The 9,071-nt window shown below is 43.0% G+C and overlaps 1 pseudogene; it reads left to right on the forward strand.

Annotated features, from left to right (window-relative positions):
- The first annotated feature begins 1,064 nt into the window (after positions 1-1,064).
- Positions 1,065-8,491, forward strand: LOC116870657 (annotated as a pseudogene).
- The last annotated feature ends 580 nt before the right edge of the window (positions 8,492-9,071 follow it).

The raw sequence follows: 9,071 nt of genomic DNA on the forward strand, positions 1-9,071 counted from the left end.
GTCATAGTCACCTCTGAGGCCCTGGCTGTGTGCCCGATTCCTTTTTAGTGCGATTTCTTTCTTTCTTCCAACTCCAATCTAACCTAGAAAGACACAAATTCTACTGATTCTCTGTGGATCTGAAATCTAAAAAAAAAAAAAATTCCAAGAGTATCAAATGTTGCTTGCCTGGGTCTGCATAAACATGGTCATCTTCTCATTGCTTGGGACATTTCAGGGAAAAAAATCGACTCATCATGAAAAATGGTGCAGATGGTATATTTGGCATCACCAGCCTGCATAGATCAGAGATGCATTTTATTTACATGACTTTGTTTGTATTGTGACCATTTATCTGGGCCCTTGCTCCCATTTAACCTTTTGAAGGGTTGGGAAGGAGTGAGCCATTTTGCCCTTGGGATTGGATGGAGCAAGTCCCTTATACAGACGATGTTTGCATTTCCTCCTACCTGCAAAACACTCATTTCTTACAGCATCAGAAAACATTTGGTTATGTTATCTCATGGGTCCAGGAGGAGTGTGGAGTGTGCCAAATTTAAGAGCCATTGCCAGATGCCATGGTTCGCATTATGTAGACAGCTCGCCAGTGGCACTGGTGCTAACTAGTTGTAGATTCAAGCTCTGGCCTCAAAGGCAGAGGATGGCCGTTAGTCATTTCCAACTGGGATCATGGCCTTTGCCTTTGGTTAAGAGACATCTTTGTGTCTGTGCACAAAGTGTGGCCTGTAGGCACGGCTGACTGACCACTGTGCCTGACCTATTCCGGGCTGGGACGGTGAGCCCCCAACGTGGTGCCCAAAGGGCCTCAGACCCCATGGGTGACTTGGAGATGCTGAGAAGTGGTATAGTGCATTAGAAAGGGCCTTGGAGAACTTGGTGCTAGACCTGGGAATACCACCTCCTGGGGCGAGTCACTGGAGTTCTCTTCTGTAAAATGGGCACAAGTTGGGGACTCGAGCGTTGGTTTCCTCATCTTTCCACAGGGATCATCAGAGTTGTTAATGATGGCTTAACTCCTGCATACAAGACACTGGGCTTCGGAACTGGCACCAAGTAAACTCTCGATGGAAGTTTTTATTATTATTATTATCGTTATTATCGATATAAGCAGCTTGCTTACTGCGCATTGTGGGTGTGAAGAAGGAGCTGCTGATGTGCTCTGTGAATGGGCAGAGCTCGGCTGGCGTGAGGAACGATTGCTTCAGAGGAAACAAAGGGTAAGTTCTCCTAAAGCCTATCTGTCAAAGCACATTTCAGCATGACTCCTTGGTCAAGTGTCCTGAAATCTTTTACTTTTTTTTTTTTTTAAGACTTTATTTATTTATCTGAGAGACAGAGAGTGCAGGTGAGAACATGAGTTGTGAGAGAGGGGTAGAGGCAGAGGGAGGCAGACTCCCCACTGAGCAGGGAGCCTGATGTGGGGCTCGATCCCAGGACCCGAGATCATGACCTGAACCGAAGGCAGAAACTTAACCCACTGAGCCACCCAGGCATCCTGTTAAGTTTTTATTTTAATAAGTTAGTTAGCATACGGTGTTCTACTAGTTTCAAGTGTACAATGGAGTGATTCAACACTTCCATACGTGTCTGCTTAATCCCTGTCACCTATGCAACCCATCCCCCACCCACCTCCCCTCTGGTAACCAACAGGTTGTTCCTTTTTTGTAAAGAGTCTGTTTCTTGATTTGTCTCTCTCGCTCTCTCTTTTCTCCCCTTTGCTCACTTGCTTTGTATCTTAAATTCCACCTATGAGTGAAATCATATGGTATTTGTCTTTCTCTGACTGACTTATTTTGCTCAGCATAACACCCTCTAGCTCCATCCATGTTGTTGCAAATGGCCCAATATTCTTGCCATAAGAAGCTACTGTTTATTTTTGTTGATTCTGGGGACTCTGTGCATGGGTGAGCCATTGCTCTGATGTGCCGTGGATGAGTGAGGAGGTAGCTGAAGTGCCGGTGGGAAAGTTCTGGAGCAGAACCAGGGTGGGGCCCGCTGCCTGGGCTGCACTTCCGGCTGCATGTGAGGCGGTCACTGGGGGACCACCTGAGAAGGCAAGCATGGGAGCCATCGACCTGGAGGAGTGTCAGGACAGAGAAACGGCTCCCTTGTTTGCTTAAATCCGTGTTACTTCCTTTTGCCTGTGAGCCTCGTGGTTCCATTCCACAGGCGTCTACGGCTCCGTCACTCTGCCGAGGCCCCACACAGAAGGGGCTGTGCTTTGAGGAAGCTGAGTGAAGTTCTCTCTCTCCTGGCTGAAACATGAAAAGATGGAAGGAATCAAGTCTGCCCTTGAAAATGGTGTGAAGATGTGGGTGTACTAGAGCCCGTTATTTTTCTGTAAGCACATTACAACATTGCTTCACGAGGGAAGATTACCGTGCAGTGTTGTCCACCAGGTTTTCATGAGGGTTCTTAAGTGCAACTGGAAGAGGTCCCAGATGCTCCTGATGACAGCCGCTGGTCGTGACAGTGGTGTCTCAGAAGCTCTGGCCCCACACGCCTCACGGTTCAGGTGCCCCCAGGTGCCCTACAAGGCCTTGTTGGCGCCACTCTGAAACACCCCTCCGGGGCCAAGCAACTCAGTAAGTCAGGCCAGTCAACACACACACATCTCACCTGCCTGGGGAAATTCTAGGCAGATAATGTGGGCACTCAAGAGAAACTTAAGACTAATATAATAATAATAATATTACACAGTATTTGTGAAAGACTTACTAGATGCCAGGCTTTTTCATACATACATTACGTGTGTCAATTAAGATTAGCCTCACAGCAGTCTAGTGAGATAGTTAGCATTATGATCACCATGTTCAGAGGTGGAGAAATGTAGCCTTTGAGAACTTAAGTAACTTGGTCAAGAGCCTAGTCAGAAGGGGCAGGGCTGGGATTCTACCCAGGCTGATGGACTCTGAGCCCATTAAACCATATGTCGGTGGCCCTACAGACTTGATTTAGAAGTAACATGTAACTTTCTTTTTCTTCTTTTTTTTTATGATTTTATTTATTTATTTATTTGAGAGAGAGAGAGTATGAGCAGGGGGAGGGGCAGTAGGACAAGCAGACTCCCCACTGAGTGAGGAGCCTGACTTGGGACTCGATCCCAGGACCCTGAGGTCATGACCTGAGCCGAAGGCAGACGCTTCTTGGACTGAGGGACCCAGTGGCCCCCAAAAGTAACATGTGGCTTACAAAAGAAACAAAGTGTTGAATTAGGGGAATATCTGCTTAAGGTGTTTCTTTAACTGATTGCATTTTAATTTTTGGCCTGACAGATTTTTTTGTTATGGGTATAGGTTTAGTGAAAACTTAGTAAAAACTATGCAAAATAAATCTTACAGCCGAGGTCATGGAAGGAAGGAGGGAGGGAGGGAGGGGTTTGGGGGAAAAGGAAGGAAGGAAGAGAGAGAGAAAGGAAGAAAGAAGGAAAGACAGGAGACTAATTAGATGGTATAAATCAAAACTGTGCACGTTATTATAAGTTCTCCTATTTTCTTTCTTTATGCTTCCTGCTTCTTTATAGTGTGCTCTCCTCAGAGAAGTGAGTAGTGGCTAATTGCGCCCCAGCACTGGGCCTAGTTCTGTGTCCTCCATGGTGGGGGTGCTGAGGGGGTTGCAGAATCAGAGTAAAGAAGGAATGAGGTCTCTCTTCTCCTATGTGCAGCTCCACCCCAGGCACCAAGGGGAAAGCTCCGGTAGACATTCCCTTTGGCCTGGAAGCAGAAGCGAAAAACAGCCAGCCTCTCTCCTCACCCAGTCCCATCTCAGGGGCTCCGATGTGCTCAGCTCTCTGCCGTCCTCTGGCCTGGCGGACAGGAGGACTGGGGAAGATGGGGGTTTTGCAGGCCTCCAGGGGCACGGCCTGGATCCACACCGGCCACCGCCACTCATGGGTAGCAGCGGATGTGGGAGATCACGCCACGATGGAGAACCCCTCCTGAGCCCTGAGCCTCTCCCAGCTCCCCCTGCAGGGCAGACCACAGTGAGGGAGCCAAGGCGGCCAGAGGGCAGCAGAAGCTGGTGGCAGGTGTACCGACACAGAGCTGAGAGGCTGAGGAGCGGTGGTGGGGGTGGGGGTGGGGTGCCAGGGGCGCCTGATCTTGGATAGCACTTTGCAGAGGGAGTGGAGAGTCTCCCAACATCCTGAAGGGTTGCAAGTGAGACGAAAGGGGAGAGGTCTGCTGGAGAGAAAGAAGCATGGTGCGCACGGGTCCCCGGAGAAGGGAGAGCAAATGGGAGGGAGGCACCCAAGGACAGAGGCTTGTCTCCTAAAGGAGTGTTCAGCGGCTCCGGTGGAGCGGGAGGTAGGCAGAAGGAGCACATCTCATCTACGTGAAAATGCCCAGGCGGTGACAGCTCTCAGGGCTGCAGAGTTAGAACTCTCCTAAAGTGCTTTGAAACACAAGAGAAAGTAGTATCCACCTTCCGAGTGGCGAGTGGCGGCCGCACAGCCTGCTGCGCAGTTTTCACGGTTAATTGCTGCCTCTGGGTAATTGACTTAAGGAAATGGATAGCTTCTGTGTGCGTTTGTCCATTCTGACTTGTAGTACGATTTTTTCAGGGGCGCTCTGGACTGCCTCTGTCCTCCTAAAATTCTTGTGAAGCCCTAATCCCCAGTGTGACTGTACTTAAAGTAAAAGGAAGTAATTAAGGTTAAATAGGGTCCTTAGGGCCGCATCTTGCTCTGATAGGATTAATGGCCTAAGAAGAGATACCGGGCGAGCGCCTGCTCCCTGTCCATCAGGTGAGACCACAGCAAGAAGGCTGCCGTCTGCTAGGAACAGGATTAGCTGGTGCTTTGATCTTGGGTTCCCCGGTCTCCAGAACCATAAGAAAATAAACTCCTATGTTTATGCGTGGTCTGCGGTATTTTGGTATGGCAGCCCAAGCCATCTAAGAAAGGAGGAAAAAAAAATGCTCCAAATATCTGTAAACCCAATCTTCTGTAGGCTGTGCTCAGAGAAGCTTTTAAGCTACTCTTTGTAAAACCTTGGGAGTATCCCCCAATAGTCCATCTGAGCCCCAAGGTTTGTATTTGGGAGGCCGACATTTATTTTGAAAAGTCTGGATACATTTTGAAAATGGAAAGTGCTGTATGGAAAGTAGCACTATTAAAGCAGCGAGTGAATAGAAGAAGAGAGGAGAAACATAAAAAAGAAAAAAATCCTATGGAGAGGAGAACGCTTAGACCAACTTTAGTACTGAATATTTCCTTTTAAAAAAAATTCATGGGTCCTAAAACCAACTCCAAATGGAACCATATAAACCAAACACTAGAACCAGGGGAATTTTCCAGCGAGGGAGAACATTTTGATAATATTAGTAATTTAGTTTTCTCATAAGGAAATAAAAAGGAAATTAATTCAATGATTTGTTACGAATAGTTACAAAAATGTACAGTTTCAGAGATTAGTGGGGATGGCAGTTCCTGCCGGAGGCAGCAATTTTCTCTGTTGTGCTAGAGGGGATGAATTATAATATTTTATTTGTGTTTGAGGTGGAAGAAGGGAATGGGAAGCTCTCTGGCTCCTGTCCCCTTATCCTGAACAAAATACATACATATAGGGAATATATTTCCTGTTTTCTTGCCTTATTGCATTTGTTTTCTTTTTTCCCCTTGTTAATATTTGCTTAAAATTTTTCCCATCTTTATTGAGATGTAATTAACATGTAATATTGTGTTCATTTAAGGTGTACTACATGATAATTTGATATCTATAGATATTGTAATAGGATTACAACAGTAAGGTTACTTAACACAGACATCACCTTACATAGTCACTTCTTTGTGTGTGTGTGGGGGGGTGTATGTGTGTGTGTATGTGGTGAGAAATTTTAAGATCTGCTCTTTTAGCCACTTTCAAGTATATAGTATAAGATTGTTAACTATTGTCACCATGTTGTACATTAGATCCCAGATATTATTCATCTCAAAGCTGAAGGTTTGTATCCTTTGACCACCTTCACACATCCCCCCTCCAGACACCCCCATCCTTAGAAACCACCAATCTATTATTTCTATGAGTTCAGTTTTTTAGACTCTGCATATAAGTGAGATCATACAGTATTTCCTTTTCCCTGATTTATTTCATTTAGCATAACACCCTCAGGGTTCATCCATGTTGTTGCAAATGTCAGGATTTCCTTCTTTGGCTGAATGATATTCCGTTATATGAATGGCATATATATAGATACACATACAGAGAGCTCACATTTTCTTTTCATTCATCTGTTGATAGATACATTGTTGTTTTCATGTCTTGGCTATTGTAAATAAAGCTAAAATGAACCTAGGGGCACAGAGAGCTCTTCAAGATTGTGATTTTATTTCCTTCTGCTATATACTCAAATTAGAATTAATAAATCATATGGTAGTTTATTTTTATGGTTTGTTGGTTTGTTTGTTGGTTTTGAGGAAGCTCTGTACTGTTTTCCAGAATGGCCGTTCCCATTTATATTTCCATCAACAGTATACGTATATTCTTTTTCCTTTATATCCTGGTTAGCACTTGTTACTTGTTTTCTTTTTGATAATAGCCATTCTAACCTATGTGAGGTGATGGCTCCTTGTGGTTTTGATTTGTATTTCTCTCATGATTAGTGATGTGATGAATGTGGTAGACCTTTCCATGGACCTGTTGGCCATTTGTAGATCTTCCTTGGGAAAATATCTTATCCCAATCCCATTTTCAATTGGCTTATTGGGTTTTGTTTGTTTTTTTGGAGTTTGTTATTACATTTGACTTCCTTATATATTTTGGACATTAACCTCTTATCAGATATATGGTTTGCAAATATTTTCTTCCATTCAAAAGATTGCCTTTTCATATTTTATTTCTTTCCCTGTACCAAAGCTTTTTTGGATTAATAAAGTACCACTTGCTTATTTTTGCTTTTGTTTCTTGTGCTTTTGGTGTCAAATCCAAGAAAACCATTGCTATAGCCCATGTCAAGGAGCTTATCCCTCCCCACCACCTTGTTTTCTTCTAGAACTTTTATAGTTTCAGGTCTTACATTTAAGTCTGAATCCATTTTGAGTTACTTTTTGTGAATAGTGTAAGTTAAAGGTCTAGTTCATTTTTTTTTGCATGTAAATATCTAGGTTTCCCAACACCATTTATTGAAGAGATTGTCTTTTCTCCATTGAGTAATATTAGCTCCTTTGTTAAATACTAGTTGATCATATATGCAAGGCTTTATTTCTGGGTTCTCAATTCTGTTCCAGTGACCTGTGTATCTGTTCTCATGCTTATTTTTTTTTTTTGATTAATCTAGCTTTTTGATGTAATTTGAAATCAGGAAGTGTGATACATTCAGTTTAGCTCTTCTTTCTTAAGATTGCCTTAGTTATTTAGGGTCTTTCATGTTTCCACATGAATTTTAGGATTTTTTTTTCTATTTCCATAAAGAATACCATTTGAATCTTAATAGGGGTTGTACTGAATCTGTAGATCACTTTAACTAATATAGATATTTTAACAATGTTAGTTCTTCTAATCCATGAACACAGAATATCTTTTCATTTATTTGTGTTTTCTTTAGTTTCTTTCATCAGTTTTTATAGTTTGAGAGTATACAGATCTTTTACTTCCTTAGTTAAATTTAGTCCCTTACTTTTTTTTTTTTTTTTTTTTGTGAGTGGGAATGCTATTCTAAATGCTGGGGTGGGGAGGTGTCTTTATTTCATTTTCAAATAGTTCCTAGTTAGTGTATATAAATGCGGTTGATTCTTGTGTGTTGATCTTGTTGATTAGAAAAGGAAATGAGAGCTGCAGATAAGCAAATGAGAGATATCCAAAGAAAAAAAGAAAGAGAGAAACAATCTGTGAAAGATGTTGCCAAGAAGGGCCAGAAGGATGTCTACATGGTTCCAGCTAATGAGATGATAGGTCAAGGAAGGTCGTGAGCACTCTTTATGCATCCAAAGCTCACATGAACTCTGTGCTCATGGGGACAAAGAACCAGCTGGTGGTCTGAAAATGGCTGGTTCCTTCCCTGCAAAAGAGCACAGAAGTGATGAAGGCCACTCAGAGTCTTGGAAAGATCCCATCAACCCAGGGCACATACGGGAATTGTCCATAGAGATTTCGAAGACTGAGATCATGGAAGAGGTAGTAGAAGATACTTTTGAAAGCATAGATGTCCTGGAAGAAATGGAAGAAGGAGCAGAAGTAGAATTGATAAAGTTTTCTTTGAAATTACAGCAGGAGCCTTTGGCAAATCACCTCACAATGAGCCTCGTATACTTCTAGAGACCAAACCTCCAGGAGGAGTAGCTGCCTTAGAAGATAAGGAGTAGGAAGAAGCTTTGGAGGCCATGCAGTCCTAGCTGGCCATGCTCCACAGTGTGGGGCTACCTGCCTGGGCCATCAGACTCTTCTGGCTCAGCCATCAGATCACCTGCACTCCTCTGACAGAGCCCCTTTTTATGTGTCTCTTGCATTACACCTCTGTGATGAGGCATTACATTCTGGAGGAGGCTCTTTGTTAAAATCTCTTCACTCTCTGCAGAAGTTTGGAGATCTAAATGAGATTGTACTTCTAAGAGGTGGTTTAATAACATCATTTTCAGGAGTATAAACAGAAATATTTTTTCAGGGAAGGGCAGAGAAATCTGTCTCCTCTCAAAGCACTTCTGATGAGGACTGTACTTTTTTTGTTGTTTGGAAAACACTATATAAATTGATTTTAATAAGTTTCTGCCTTAACACAGAAAACAAGTTTTTAGAGTTTTTTATATATAAGATCATGTCATTTAAAAGGAGACAATTTTACTTCTTCCCTTTTGTTGGATGCTTTTTATTTCTTTTTCTTGCCTGATTGCTCTGACGTTACCTTGATACCAAAGCCAGGTAAGTCCTCTGGCTGGGACTTCCAGTGCTGTGTTGAGTAGGAGTGGGCACCCTTGTTCTCTGCCTGATCTTAAAGGATAAGCTTTCAACCTTTCACCATTGAATAGGTTGTTAGCGGTGAGCTTGTCGTATATGACCTTCTTTATGTTGAGATATGTTACTTCCATACCCAATTTAAGAGTTTTTATCATGAAAGAATGTGGAATTTTAAAAAACTCT

Source organism: Lontra canadensis, unplaced genomic scaffold (genome assembly GCF_010015895.1).
Source record: "Lontra canadensis isolate GAN:19392208 unplaced genomic scaffold, GSC_riverotter_1.0 scaffold24, whole genome shotgun sequence".
Lineage (NCBI taxonomy): Eukaryota > Metazoa > Chordata > Mammalia > Carnivora > Mustelidae > Lontra > Lontra canadensis.